Source organism: Pinus tabuliformis, chromosome 1_2 (genome assembly GCF_031772625.1).
Source record: "Pinus tabuliformis cultivar Carrire ecotype Pingquan chromosome 1_2, CPIR1, whole genome shotgun sequence".
Classification (NCBI taxonomy): Eukaryota; Viridiplantae; Streptophyta; class Pinopsida; order Pinales; family Pinaceae; genus Pinus; species Pinus tabuliformis.
Window position 1 is genome coordinate 1180508388 of NC_142298.1, and position 16206 is coordinate 1180524593.

The following is a 16206-nucleotide window of genomic DNA, read 5'->3' on the forward strand; positions in this document are numbered from 1 at the left end:
GTTGGATCATTTAGACTGACAAATATTAATGGCGGAGGAAAAATGGCAGAGGGATAAACTATGGGGAATAGAAGTGTACGGATGTCTTGATCGTGGTTGAAGCCCCGTACTAAATCCTGGCCATCGATCTCATTTTCAAACGCTTATGTCATAGTGAACTGCGGGGCTAAGCTATTTGGTAATCCGTGTGTTAGTTGAAAACCCGCAAGCTGTAGATCTAATGACCTCATGTATCCAATGGATATTGGGTCATAAAGTGATCGAACGTTAATCTCGAAATGGATCCAAACATTTGTAGATTAAGGATTTATAATCCTTACCGGCTCCGTAAGGGCGGTTAAATGTTGTGCAAGTGGTCCGTGCGATATCGTTGCTGACTGTTAGATCGAGCGTGCCTTGATCAAATGGTGGAGGATTAGTGATTATTTTCGTTGATCGGGTGAACCATAAACCGTTAGATTGGGTAGAAGATCAACGACGGAGAATTTATCCGATAAGATTTGTGGGAAAGGCGGAACCTAGCATTTTATGGACGTGGGTTTAAATCTATTTGAGGTCCTGTCTTGTGCATTCAAGTGGGACCGGTGTTCGTTGGTGGGGTTCATTGTATTCCGTTGTTTGATGATTGGGTGGGATTCTGTTTAAAACCCACCAACATAAACGCTTCCAATTTGTATAGGTGGGCCATAACCCACAAGGTCACGTAAGGTTATTATGAAAATCAGGGAAATTGCCTTTAGGCAGTTTTTCCTGCATAAAAGTGGTATCAGAGCGGGGAAAGGTTTCCTGTAAAAAAAGAAGATTTTGCGTGAAAAAGGAGGAAGTACAGTTATGGTGAAGACTAGAGCGTTTATGATCTTGGTACTTTCGATAGTAGCAGCAGAAGGTGAGAAAACTTGCAGCAACCTAGAGCATGAAATGCTCATATGGTTCCACAGAAGAGAGAACCAGAGAGATGCCAAAAGACTAAGCTCGAGGAGAGAAGCTTGGTGAGGTATCATGTAGCAGAGAAGACTGTTACTGCAGAGGTTTTGTTGCAGCTCACAGAAAGATCATGAAGGCAGTTCCACTGAGGAAGTGGGTAGAATTGCTATGGGATTAGGGAGAAGCATATGACCAGGAGGTCATAAACTTTTGTGCCTCGGGAGTCTGATGCAGGAGCATCTGACCACCCTTAATCAAAATTCAAATTCAAAGCTATGGAGGGGTAGATGTGGACAATCATGTAAACCGGGAGCAATTTTCTGTTAAAAATGAGCTAATTTGAAGGAATTGATAAGTCTCCAGAAGACTTAATTTAATGTAATTATCTACCATGTATGTGTGTTGAGAGATTTAGGTGATTTGTGAGAGGAAATCGTGGATCTGAGATGATCCACGACTTTGTAATTTTCTCTATAAAGAGTCTGTGTTGTGTGACAAAAAAATAGAGAGTGATAGAGGGGCAAGAAACATTTGTGTAAACAGAGTGTGGATTCAATGTAGTTGAGAGGAGAATTTGTGAATAAGGTTGAAATGCCTTAGACTGGAATTTTTTTGTGTATAATATAAATTGTGTGTTATGTGGAATTCGTATGTCTGTGTTTTTATGTGTTATTGAGTTAATACCCGTGTTATTGGTTCATTGATCGACGATCGATCATGGTAAGGATCGATGGCGATCCAATGTTAACAAGTTAACTGTTGTATGAATGTGAATAGAGTATGGCAGAATTAATGGGTGGAAATGCGAATTCCATCTTCAGTGAACAAGCGCAAAGGGAGCCATTGGATTGTTTAGACCGACGGATATTAATGGCGGAAGAAAAATGACAGAGAAATAAAATGCAAGGAATAGGAGTGTGTGGATGTCTTGATCGTGGTTGAAGCCCCTACTAGATCCTGGCTGTCGATCTCATTTTCAAACACTTACGTCACAGTGCACTGCGGTGCTAAGTTGCTTGGTAATCCATGTGTTAGTTGAAGACCCGCGGGCCGTAGATCTCATGACCTCGTATATCCCATAGATATCGGGTCATAAAGTGATCGGATGTTAATCTCAAAACGGACCCGAACATTTATAGATTAAGGATTTATAATCCTTATCGGCTCTGTAAGAGCAGTTAAGCGTCATGCAAGTGGTCCATGTGATATCGCTACTGACCGTTGGATCAATTATGCCTTGATCAAACAGTGGAGGATCAACAATTAGTTTCACTGATCGAGTGAACCATCAACTGTCGGATTCAGTAGAAGATAAACGGCAAAGAATTTTTCCGATAATATTTGTGGGAATGGCGAAAACGAGAAGTTTATGGATGCGGGTTTAAATCTATTTGAGGTCTGGTCTTGTGCATTCAAGTGGGACCGGTGTTCGTTGGCGGGGTTCATTGTATTCCGATGTTGGTGATTGGTTGGGCTTTTGTTTAAAACCCACCAACGTAAACGCCTCCAATTTGTATAGGTGGGCCATAACCCACAAGGTCACGTAAGGTTATTATGAAAAACAGGGAAATTGCCTTTAGGCGGTTTTTCCTGCGTCACCCTCCACCAACCACCTGCAATGACACACATCTTCATGAACCTCCACTCACCACCTATATGCTCGAGTATGTTTGGAATTTCAAATTTATCTTGCTTGTAAAGAGGAAATTTGATGACTGTTATTTGTTTTTATTCGCTTTCTATTTTACGTATATTTGTGAACGTCAAATTATTTAGTGTCGTATGTATATTTTTTATAACATTTGGGGTTAGGTTTGAAGGTAGTTATCCTAGGGAGAAGAAACACAATATCTCGCCAGTGTAGTCTAGCTCTATGACACCCAAAAATCGTTTAAGAAATTTATTTTGACAAACAATGTCTAACTCATGGTGATAAAGAGGAGGAGTTATAACTAATCAAATTGTCTAACTTAGCCTCTATCTAAATTACTCATTAAAATTTATGACTAATTAAAATTTAAAGTAAAATAACTTAATACTTATATAGTCTTGAGAATTAGTTAAATTGGAAACTACTCATTAAAATTTATGACTAATTAAAATTTAAAGTAAGATAACTTAATATTTAAATAGTCTTGAGAACTAGTTAAATTGGTTGGGTTCTTTAGCTTAATTGGTTAGGTTTTTGTTGCTAGCTATAATGATTAGTTCAATTGGTGGAAGTCCTTTCACTAAAACACTTTCCCATTAAAAAGTCACAAATTAGACTTTAAAAAAAACCAAAAACCTTCTTTACTAATAAGCCTCAAAATTTTGAATTTTCAAAGGCCCGGGGCTCAAGTCTCGACCCTCACCCTCATGCGTGTCATTTTTTACATTGTGTGCATTTGGATATGTTCATGGACATTTTACAACCCTCGTACGTCATATTTAAGCCGGTGTGCTTTCCTTTTGAATCAGTTAACTTCCAAATTTCGTTTACCTCTTTCACTATAATTTGATCGCGTAGTGTAACGAGGCAGAGGAGTTGCCCGGAAAGTTATGGAAATTCTGGTTATATTTAAAGAAATTCTGGGAAGGATTTTTGTAAATCCAAGTTATAGTTGTTAAACTTCAAAATTGTAAGTGTCCTAGACGTTTTTGATGGTGCTGAATTCATTTCTAGCATCAAAAACATGATTCAAACACTACCTTTACAGAGGCAATTCCTCCACCTCATTAGACGACTCCTAATTTGACAACTTTCTCTTGAATGGCAGTGCAATAGGACAAACCGACAGTGGCGCGGCGGTGCGATGAGACAAATCGACTATTCGTCATGGTCTTCAGTTACGGTCGGCGGAATGGTGGGCATTTCGGTTATGGGCGAAGAGTTTGAAAAAAAAAACTGCTAAGCTTTTCTCTGTGATTCTTTTTCTTCTACTCCGGGTTTCTCTGGTGAAATCGTCTGCGCAGGAGGAGGCAGGGCTCGGTTTGGCAAGAGTTATCTCAGGGTTTTTCTTTTGCTTTTCTGTGCCTTCGGACTCTGGCTTACAGTGGAAGCATCCGGAAAATGCGTCACAGGAGAGCTCAAAAATGCAAGAGGAAGGGAGTGGGAGACAAGTGCTGGAAGGGCCCATTCACTGGTTGAACAACGACGGCTTCTTCGAGAGCGCGACCACCATGAACTTGTGCTCCAAGTGCTACAGAGAGCTTAACGCCAAACAACCTTCTTTTTCTTCTCACTTGAAACCCCACCAACTGATGCTTGGGCAGCTGAAACCCCAACAACCGATGCATCGTCGGTGCCCTCAAGTAGTGACGCCCCGATGGTGGAAGTAGTCGCAATGGTGGAGATGGCCATTGGCACAGCCCCATCCAGCTCAATAGAACATAAGGTGGAGAAACATGAACAGGACGAGGAGGAACAACCGAGGAAGAGCAAGCAGAGGTGTTTTACGTGCAATAGGCAGGTGGGGCTGACGGGCTTTAAGTGTCACTGTGGTGACCTTTTCTGTGCTCAACACAAGTACACTGATATGCATGACTGCTCTTTTGAATACAAGACGGTTGGCCCCCACGCCATTCTCAAGGCCACTCCTGTCATGAAAGCTCCAAAAATCGATACAATATGAGTGTCCATTTAAAAAAATCCATTAAACATTGAGGATGCAGATCAAATATTATATCAGTAACTACCCTTTCACTGTTCCTTCTTTCAAGCCCAGTATTATCTCTCTCTGCAAATTTCGTCGTGTTTAAATATCTTCATTTCAGATTGGAACGTTGATAGCAGTATATGCACACTGGGGATTTGCTTCCATAAAAGGCATCGGCTGGGGATGGGTTGGAGTGATCTGGCTTTACAGTGTGGTATTCTATGTTCATTTAGATATAATCAAGTTTGCAGTGCGTTACACTCTTAGTGGACAAGCTTGGGAATTTCTCTTTGAGAGAAAGGTCTGTTTTAGGCGTTCTCCACTCTTCATAGGTTTTCTATTTTGTTGTGTCGGAAAAGTTTCCCTGTAGCATATATTCTTCTCTTGCAAATACTCATTTTGGTAACAATGACATCATGCAAATGGTTTTCAAAACAAAGAAAGATTACAGGAGAGAGGACAGAGAAGCCAAATTGGCACTTGCTCAGAGAACTTTACATGGTCTGATTGCTCCTAATGCCTAGACTTCTATTGGGCGTTCATCCATGATTGCAAAGCAAGCCAGAAGACGTGCAGAAATTGCAAGGTAACAAATCATGGAAATGCATAATGCTTTCAGACTTTCTGTTATCGCCCTAATCCTATTTCATGAGAAAAACCAAATTGATTTGAGTCTTTGCATTTTGAAAATGATTTGAAGGTTATAAATACCACGCCCTGAGCAAAAAGCGTGTTCTGTGTGTTTTTGCACTAGTTTTATTATTTAGGAAAATCTACATGGCTTGCATTCAATCCCATTTCACCAATGATCTAAAGTAAGAAAAACTTGTTTTTAATATTTGCAATTGTTTGATGATCAGTAAAACAAAAAATTCAATCCTCATGCCTATTCAATTATAGGAGAAAAAAATTTGTATTTTGGAAACAACGTTGGGAAAGAACCATTGTTTTAAAACACTGCACACGAGTGATCCCTTCCATTTGCTTCATGCAAGAAAGTATACTCAAGTTATTCATCTAGAATATCTGAATTCTGCTTCACTTGACCATTTTGTCGGGGATGGAAAAACATGTTGATGCTAATAGTACTTGTGCAGGTTGAGAGAACTGCATACATTGAAGGGACACATGGAATCAGTTTAACCTTGTGCAGGTTGAGAGAACTGCATACATTGAAGGGACACATGGAATCAGTTGTTCAGTTAAAGGGATTAGACATCAATGCCATTCAACAAACATACACTGTTTAAATCATGCCAACTACATTCATAGGATTATATACTCAAGCAGATTCACCTTGAAATCTGGGAAGACATCTGAGCAACACTGGCTTGTTTCATAAAAGCATCTTGGCAAGTCACTAGGAGAGAGAAATCATCAATCGCAGAAACAACGAGAGGCTGAATTTGCCAGTCATTACAACAATGTTTGTTTCTACTTGTATTGGCTTTCAAACAATTTCAGAGTTCAGATTTTTGAGGCCCATTGTGAGATTGAAATGAATCAATTCTTGGGAGACAAGTTGTAGAGCTTTTTATGGGTTCATAAGTTTTTTTTTTTTTACTTATTCATTGCATGTATTTGTGCACATCTATTCAGTAAATTGTATTGTAGAGTTAATTTCTTAATTTTTTAAATTAAAAATTAATTTTTATTTTTTAATTTGTCATTACATGACTAATTTTAAGAAATTTAATATTATATATATTAAAAAATAAAAAATAAAAAATAAAAATCTTCTGCCCTGAATAATTTTTATAAAAATTAAGTGTCATCATATTTAATACATAATATTTATAAGAATGAAGTCTCATAACATTTAATATATAGTACACTAAATATTTATGAAAATGAATAGTCTAAATAGGAAAGACGATTTGTAGGGTATGAATGCAGCGGCTACATCATCAACCACACAAAATAAAGGTTCACCAATTTTCAACTAAAAACATTTGCATTTTTTTCAAGTAAAGGTAAATCGATTTTCAACTATTCCATTGAAAATAGGGTTGAGTGGTTAGATATCAAGAGAGTTTTTCAAACTACAAAAAATATATGTTGGTGCATCCTTAAGTGCAGACAATGATACTATATTATTATTATTTTTTTGTAAGCTGAGGCATTACTCTGAATTTTCATTACTAAAAATTAAAAGCAGTACATATATAAGCAGGTCTCAACCCGCCCTTAAGGGAAACCGAGTTTCTTGACCATCTAAAGTTTTTAAAAGAAAGCCAGAAAAAGTATATTATCAGTCTATCTATCCATGCTAAATACACCTCTATTCTACCTCTAGTCAAACTGGTCTTTCTCATCATCAGTAACATATGATATTACAAAATTCAAAATGGAAAAAAGAACCTCCATGCAGCCACTTCTCTTCTACTGGTTCGTTGTGCCAGGCTCTGACTCCTTCTTGCTCTTGACTCCCATTCCTCCCATTCGCATCATATTCTGAATCTCATCCAATTTCCTATCCTGCATGATTAAAGTAATCTGAATATTGTTCAGTTCCTTTTTCATGGTGGGGATACCTTGGGATAGTTCAGCCATTTCCATGGCCACCTGTTCCAATGCTTTGGCCAATAACCGTTTCATTCCCCAGTAAACATGTAGCGACTGTTTATACAGGGTCATTCTCCCCCTCGTATGCCCCGGGTCTGGGATCAACTGCTCCCAATCTTCCATTTCTAGATCTGAAGCCTCCTGCATGGCTTCTTCGTCTAAGTGGTCAATTATCTTTCTGATATTCGGGTTGGTATCATGGTAGTAGGCCTCCTCTGCTTCCTGTAGCTTCTTTCTCATATCCCTCTTTCCTTCTTTTCTGCCTCTCGCCTCGCTGGCTTCTCCCTCGTCTACTCCCCTTCCTCCATATTTAATCCCTCGTCTGCCTCGACCTCCAGCCCCTCGTCTTCCTCTTTGGTTTCCCCGACCACGCGTTCCTCTGCCCCTCACTCTTCTACCACTCTCCTCATCTTCATCTTCTTCCTGGTCATCGTCCTCGTCTTTGCAATTTCTCTCAGTCTGGTTCCCCTCCAACTTACTCTCCTTTCCAGCATTTTCCCGTCCTAACCCCTCTTCTATAATATAATTTCGAATGTCAAATTCTTCCTGCGACTCGTCCGGAATTGTTAAAAAGATCTTCTGCATCGCTTCCTCTGCTATGCTCTTTCCTTTCTCTTCTGGAGCTGCCGCTTTGCTTCTCGTATACCTTCCTGTTCCCCTCTCTTGATTCCCTGCCATTTTCCTTACCCTCTTGCGCTTTCCCCGACTTTCCTTCGTCTGCTGAAGTTTACTACTTCTCCCTCTCGTTTGGCTTTGTTTCGCTCCTGGTTTCCCTGAATGCATCGTTCTATTGCATGCTATTCCCATATTATCCCTGGTTTGCCACCTTTTCTTCTTGAAGTGTCGTTGCTTCCTGTCCTCCTCATTATTACCATTTACCTGCGTTCTTCCATCTGTCCTCTTCGCTCTCTCATGAGGGTTAGCTTCCTCGATCTCACTGACAACTCCACCTCCCTTTCTCGGTACCTTTCCCACCTCTCTCCTTGAGATGCTCACCTTTCCGTTGGTTTGATTGAACCCGACCGTCATGACATGATCTTCGAATGCTTGATCCTACATACGCTCTGTCCAAGCATTGATTGCTCTGTCCTTTCTCCTCCTTTCCATAACCATGATACAACTAATTGCTTATGTCCTGTGCGATTGCTTCATTATAGTCCTGATTTAGAATATTATTCAACTCGATCCAGCTCGGATCATCCTTTAATGAGGTCCAGCTACCATCCACTATCCTGTTCGAACCTCCACTTCCCCAATTGGCCAATAAATCAGCTGCGCGGTTTCCCGTTCTAAATACATGGTTGATTATTGTGTAGTCAATCCTACTCAGCAGTCCCTCAATATCCTGGGTTATCCCTGCTGTCCTCCAGCTATTCGTTACCTGATCCCACCTCCTACCATCCCTTAATTTCCTTAACATCCCTATCGTAATTTTGGAGTCACCTTCGATTTCAAGGTTCATATAACCGTTTCTAACTGCAATCCAAAGACCTTGATGAACTGCCCACAACTCTGCTTCGTTGTTCGTCATTTCCCCTCCCCATTCAGCAAAGACCCACCTTGTATTACCTCTGCTATCCCTGAAGATGCCTCCCATACCTGCTTGTCCCGGGTTACCCTTTGAAGCCCCGTCGAAATTTAATTTGATCCGTTGATCTCCTGGAAGTCTGAAACAATTGGGGCTCTGTATGCCAGATATGATCCTCCTCTCTGAATTGGGGTAGATCATTTGAAATTCCATGTTCAGTTTTGAAACTATTCTCTGCTCCTCGGGATTCAACTTCCAATTTTCTTCCTCCCATCTTTCAGACAAAACAGTTTCTTTAATAGACCTACATATTTCATCCCAAATTCTCGATTCTTGACAGCTTTTATCCCTGAAGACTCTTCGATTTCTCTCTTTCCAAATCGACCATATTACAAATCCTACCGCTAAGCTCCATATTCTTCTTACAACTTTGCTTTGGTAATTCCCCTTTCCCCATTGAATCAGAGAATTCCTGATGTTGTCTGGATCCCTTCTTGTCATACCAAAGAGCACCCTAATTTCGTCCCACAAGCTCTGAGCATATACACATTTATTCAATAAATGCTCCTGAGTTTCTATTTCCTTGTAGCAGAGGCTGCATCTTGAGGGTCCATTCATTCCTCTTTTCTGAATATTATCCCATGTCAGGATCCTTCCTCTACTCACCAGCCATGAAAAAAATGTTATTTTTGGCCACCATTTTCCTTCCCAAATCTTTTTCCATTCCATTAGTCCCTCTTCTCTTTCCTCTTTCGTTGCCCAATAATATGCTTCCTTTACTGTGAAACTGCCCTTCATCGTTTTACCCCATCTAAGGATATCTTTCCCAGCTCTGATTTTGATCTTCCTCGATTCCATTTCTTTAATAAACGCTTGCTCTTCCTCATGATTTATATTCTCATCCCATTCCCCCGGTCTTCTCCAGACTCTCCACATGTCGTTTAGTTCTTCTCTTTTCCAGTATTCCTTAACATATTCCATTCCTGCTCTTTTCGCTTTCTCTTGGACTTCATGGAGAATTTGGATCGTATCCAATTTGTCACGCTGTTGCCATCCTTCCTCCCAAAATCTTGCTGAGCTTCCATCTCGAATTTCCCAGAAAGCAAGGTTCTTGACTAAGTCCTTATTTCTACTTGTTAATTCCCAAATTTGCGATCCTCTTGGAGTTTCCTCTACTCTTAAACGCCCTTCGGTTGTACCAGGCATTTCATATTTTTGATTCCAAATTTTTTTCCACACATCAGTCCCCCCCTGGACCCATCTCCACCATAGCTTCGCCCCTAGAACCTTATTCACAATTTCTGGGTCTCTTACTCCCAGGCCTCCTTCCTCTTTCCTCTTGATTACATTCTTCCATGAAACCAGAGTCCACTTCTTCTGTTGTTTGGGACCCCCCCATAGAAATTTTTTTATTATCTCTCTCATTTTGGAAAAAACTCCTTTGGGAGCGGCCATAATAGACAGGGGGTATATGGGAATAGATAATAAGACCGATTTTAATAGGACAATTCTACTTGCAATGTTCAGCACTCGGAACGAACAACTAGCTAATCTTTTCCTGATTTTTTCCAACAAGCTCTGCCAATTCTTTATCTGGTTAGGGTTAATATCCAGTTGGATACCCAAGTACTTAGTGGGTAACTCTCCCTGTCTAAAACCTAGAATCCTGGTTAAATGGACTTTGATAGACTCAGGCGAATTAAATATAAAAGTACAAGATTTATCTTTGTTAATCTCCATACCTGATGCGCTCATGAATGCTTCTAAGACCTTCTTGAAATTTCTCACCTCCTTAAGCGACGCTTCTCCAAATAGCATCAAATCATCAACAAACTGTTGATGTGTGATGATCAGATTATTCCCCCACAACCTGATTCCTCTGATCCTCCTTTCGCTTACTTCCTTTTTGAGTTTTCTACTTAATCCTTCCATAGCTAAGATGAATAGGAACGGGGAAATTGGGTCCCCCTGCCTGATTCCCCTGGTGGAATTAAACGTATCTGTAGGAATACCATTGACCAAAATTGAGAAATTCGGAGTAGTGATCATGTTGACTATCCATTCAATCCACCTGCTTTCAAAACCAAAAGCTCCCAAAACCGCTCTGAGATAGTCCCAGTTCAATCGATTATAGGCCTTGGATAAATCCAACTTCATTAGCATCCCTTTCTGTTTCTTCACCTTTAGGGAGTGTATCACCTCCTGAGATACCACTATACCATCCAAGATTTGCCGACCCTCCACAAAGCCAGTCTGCTCAGGCGCAATCAAGTTGGGTAGGAGAGGTTTCAACCTTTTCGCAATCAGAGTGGATATAATCTTGTAGATGACATTACACAGGGCTATGGGTCTAAAGCCCTGTGGCTCCTCCGAGATATTACTTTTAGGAATCAGGGTCAGAAAAGTCAAGTTTATTCCAGGACATATTCGTTGTCACATTCGTGATTCTTCCACGGCCTCCAGTATCTCCTTTCCCATAAAATGCCAACTGGCCTGGAAGAATTCCACTGTGTACCCATCCAGACCTGGAGCCTTGTTCCTTCTCATATTCATCACTACTTCTTTTAATTCTTCCATGGTTACTTCCCGCATTAATGCTTTGTTTTGTTCCTCTGTTACTAGTCTTGGTATTTCCCTGCAAATATTATTTATTGCTACTCCTCTATCCCTTTGATTTTCTGTCAGGATCCCTTTATAGTAATCAACTAGAGTCTTCTCCATAGCCTTCTGTTCTATTACTCTTTCTCCTTCAGCATTTTTAATAGAGAAGATTCTATTTCTCTGTCTATTTTGGATCATAGCTTGATGGAAGAATTTTGTATTCCTTTCTCCTTCCTTAACCATTTTATCCTTGATTTTTGTCTCCACAGAATCTCCTCCTGCTTCATTCTCTCTTCCAACTGGCTTATTATTCTTCCTTCCTCCATACTCGTCTCTTCGTCTCTTCCTTCCAGGATTATTTTTTGATGGATTTCCTCCATTTCTCTTTCTAATTTCTGCTTTGCTTCCATAATGTTCCCAAATTCTTTCCTATTCCATTCTTTTATTCTCTTTTTAATTTCCTTGAGCTTCAATACTATAGTATGCATTTTCCCCTTACCCCTGATAGTGCTCTGATTCCACCACTCCTCCAATATCTTTATGAATTGGGGATCTCTAAGCCAAAAAGATTCGAACCTGAAGGGCTTCTTTCCCTCAACCTTCTTGATATCGATATCTAATCTTATGGGCCAGTGATCAGAACCAAGACTAGGAAGGATTGTAGCTTCAATAAACACATCACGATTCAAAATTTGTTCTAAAAGCAGGAATCTATCCAGTTTAGAAGCGATTTGATTTTGTCCTCCTCTTCGATTGTTCCAGGTATGGACCCCATTAGTTGTATGGATATCTACTAATCTCAGGTCCCTAATCATGTCGTTGAACTCCTCCATGTTTTGGTCCTCCCTCCTTATTCCCCCTCTCTTTTCTCCTAAATCTCGTATCATGTTGAAGTCCCCTCCAATTATCCAAGGAATATTCGGGATTAAGCTTCTCATGGTGTGGATATTCATCAAGAAATATTTCCGTTCTCTATAATTATGGGGCCCATATACTCCTGTGATAAGGATTCTTTCCCCCATCCCCACTAATCTAAAAAGGCCTGAAAGGATTCTAGGCAGACTAAACCAATTTTCAAAAATTACCTCCTCCGGGTTCCACAAGATAGCCAAACCCCCTGTTGTTGCTACTGTATCCAGGGCCATAACCTCGTATCCTAATTTCAATTTCTTTACAATTTCTGCCAGCTGCTGGCATTCCATTTTCGTTTCCTGAATTACCATAATGCTTGGTTTATCTTTCTTCACTCTTTCTTTCAAATATCTCTGTTTCCCTTTACTATTTAGTCCCCTAATATTCCAGCTTGTAACAATCATTTAAAACTTTTTTGAAGTTTGTTGAAATACCTCTGACAGAGGTATCACCCTACCTGAATTTACTAGAGTCTCTCCCACTGCTTGGATTGATTCATTTATCGTTCTTCTCCCTTTTTTCCTCCCCCCCTTACCATGGCTGTCCCCTTCTAGGCTTTGGGGTTCCTGGTTACTGGCTTGATCTGATCTGTTTTCTGTAAATCCTCCCTTTTTCTCCTTATATCTTTGAAAGGTTTCTTTATACAACTGTTTCTCTTTTTCCGAGATGAATCTTTCGTCCAATTTTTTCCATTCATTGAGTAATTTCTTCATTATCTTCTCTTCCTCTGTACCCATTTCTTTGATGTTCTCCATACCTGTCATTGATTGTTCTGCGATATTCTCTTGTCTTCCTCCTGCTTCCCCTTCAATTTCTCTGCTTGGGCTCATGCTTTTTCTTTTTCCATCCTTTATGATTTCCATTGGAGTTGTCTCATTAACCTCTTTTTCTTGTTTTTTTCCTTTGCACTCCTCTTCTTCCTCTTGGAGGATTTTGAATTTGTTTTGACTTTCTATTGATGAGTTTGTTTCCTTGACTTGAGGTTTTGATGTTCCCGGATTTGGCTTCCTTCTTCTCTGTACCTCCCTAAATTCATTTTCTTCCCCTCCAGATCCTTCTCCTTTCCTTATTTCCTCCCTGTTGTCCTTCTCTGCCTCCACTGTTCGACTTTGTGGACATTCCCTTGCGAGATGTCCATACACGTGACATCTCCTACACCTGAACGGTATATGTTCGTAATCTATGGGTTGCTGCCATATTTCATCCTGATATTCAAGCTCAATGGATTCCCGTAAAGGGTCTGCGATGTTCATGTATACACAGATCCTAGCATAAGAAGTATATTTTCCTCTTCTCGTCGATTCTGCCACCTTTACAAAAGTACCAATCGAATTTCCAATTCCTTCCAATATTTCAGGATCCCAAAATTCATCGGGTAGCCCAAATAATCTGACCCATATCGGGGCTGCCATTATTTTCTCCTCATCAGGGTTGTATCTATCTTCCCAATATCGTATGAACAAACCCGCATTGTTCATGAAGTGTGGTCCCTCCTCGAAAACCCTTTCCTTTTCCTCTAAGTTTTCGAAGATAACTATAAAGAATCCCTTGGCCCCTAGTTTGAGATCTATATGCCCTCTTGGTCTCCATCTCTACTGAATCCATCTCGTGAGGTCCTTTTCAGATGGCCAGTATCCTATAAACTTGCAAATTAAAGCGTGATCTCTCATATAGCAGTGGTAATTCTCCAATTTATTATTTGGAATCACATACCGTGGCTTTTTCTGTGCCCTAGGAAGGCACCTGTTTATCATCCTTGCTTGCCATTTATTCCCCAGGACTGGTGTATCCCTGCTTATTTCCCGCACCTCCCCTTGCCCATATTCATTCCCCGTATTTCCTACCATTGCATTTCTGTAGGAGGGGATCTCTCCCCTCCCCTGCCTTTCTCCCATTACTTCTCTCAGTCCTTCCCCACCCTCTATTCTTCTTCAAACTTTTCTTAAAGCTTCGAATTTACCCGGCCGAAACCTCTGCGGTCGCCTGCTTTCCTTACTCCGCCTTGGTTTGCTCTTTCTCCGCTTCTTTCCAGCGTTTCTGAAACCCTACCATCAACCCATGGTCGAATCCGCTCCTGCTCCCGAAACCCTCATCGCTCCACCTTTAATGATACTATATTATTTATTTATTTATTTTGTTCAGAATAAATTCAATTGTGGTATAATTCTATATGCAAAATATATAATATTTACCATATTTATTATGTATTATTTTTATTAAATATATAATATACAAAGCCCTAATTAAAAGGAAAAAAAGGCAGTTCATTCGTCAAAGACAGGAGAATCTCTTACACCTCTCTAAGGTAGCTCCTAAGAAATTTTGGAGGCAGATTCTGACTAGAAAGACTAAGGATAGTAATAAAATTGCTCTTCACGATTGGAATTCTTATCTTAAAAAGATTTATGAATCTCCTAATGTCACGGATAATTTGGAAACCCTGCTCACAACGAAAGAAGTCTTCTCTTTAGAAGACATTAAGTTTGGGGTTAATCGCCTCGCGAATGGGAAAGCTAAGGACATTGAAGGTTACCAGGCATAAATCAAGCTGTTAAGCAAGGGTTCCCTAAACCTTGGACTGAGAGCCTCATTATCCCTATTTTTAAAAGTGGAGATACAAATAACCCCTCTAATTATCGAACAATTATGATCAGCCCTCTCTTAGCCAAATTATATGGTAGTATTCTGGAAAAAAAGTTAAGCATATGGCTTGAAAGTGAAGGTAAGCGGGCTAAAGGCCAAGCAGGTTTCAGAAGGCATCACTCAACAACAGACCACCTTGTTACGCTAAGGATCATTGTAGAGGAATGTCGTAATGATAAATCCAATTTATTCTGCTGCTTTGTAGACTTTAGAAAGGCTTTCGATACGGTTCCTAGATACAACCTTTGGAATAGGTTAGAAGAGCTAAAGGTTCCTCTTGAGTTAAGAGCTGCTGCTATAAGGCTATACGAGAATGTAATTGCCAAGCTAAAGAACAATGAGGGGTGGTCAAAAGATATTAAGTGTAACATCGGAGTTAAACAAGGTTGCCCCCTCTCCCCTACTCTATTTGGCATTTACATCGATAAGCTCGAAGGTTATTTAGAAGAAGCAGGATGTGGTGGCACAATCTTAGCTGGGATAGTCATTACCCTTCTTCTCTATGCTGACGATGTTGTTCTTCTGGCAAGGTTCCCTTCTGATCTTGATAAGCAACTCAAGCTTCTTAAGGATTTTTTCTCTACCATGGGTATGACTGTTAACACAGACAAAACAAAAGTTATGATTATCAAATCTAAGAAGGACACTTGCGCTAATTTTACGTATGACAATAATAACTTGGAGGAAGTGTATTCTTACAAGTACCTAGGAATTGATATCCATCACAAGCTCAACTGGAACCATAGCATTGAGAAAAGGATCAATGGGGGATGGAAAGCTTATTTTGGTCTTGAAAATAATTGTAAAACAGCAAACCTCGTAATGTGGGATAAAAAGAAGTTCATCTTTGAAACTTTAGTCACTCCAGTTATCTTATATGGGTGTGAAGTTTGGGGCTGCAGCATCTCCAGAGAATCATGGAGGAAGATTGAGCAAATCCAGAAGCGTTTTATAACTTATAACCTGAAAATTAAAAGTAATACACCCTATCCTATTCTCCTTATAGAAGCAGGCCTTTCTTCTATTGAGAGCCTAGCTATGCTCAGGTTTCTGATGTACAAGCACAAGCTCAATAACATAGACAATCATAGACTTCCTAAGCTAGCTTTAAATTCCAGCCAGAATCACCTAAGGCTTAGCCGAGGATGGCATAAGGACACAAGGGCCTGGTTAAACTATTGGGAGATCAATGAGAATGATGCTTTGCAAAACATAAATAACATTAAAGATATTGTTACTTCTAAGTTGAAAGAAAAATTGTGGTGTGAGAAAGATTTAGCGTCTAAAAGAAAGTTAAGTTATTATAAGAAGGTCATCAACCCCACCCTTGAAGATCAAAAGTATATCTCTATTCTAACTAGCTCAAAAAAGAAAACTAATATAGCAAAGATTAGA

At 39.9% G+C, this 16206-nt stretch overlaps 1 protein-coding gene across 1 annotated transcript in view; it reads right to left on the bottom strand.

The window, feature by feature from the left end:
- LOC149210433 (uncharacterized) overlaps window positions 1-16206 on the bottom strand; it is a 104176-nt gene that overhangs the window by 71193 nt on the left and 16777 nt on the right. The window lies entirely within an intron of this gene.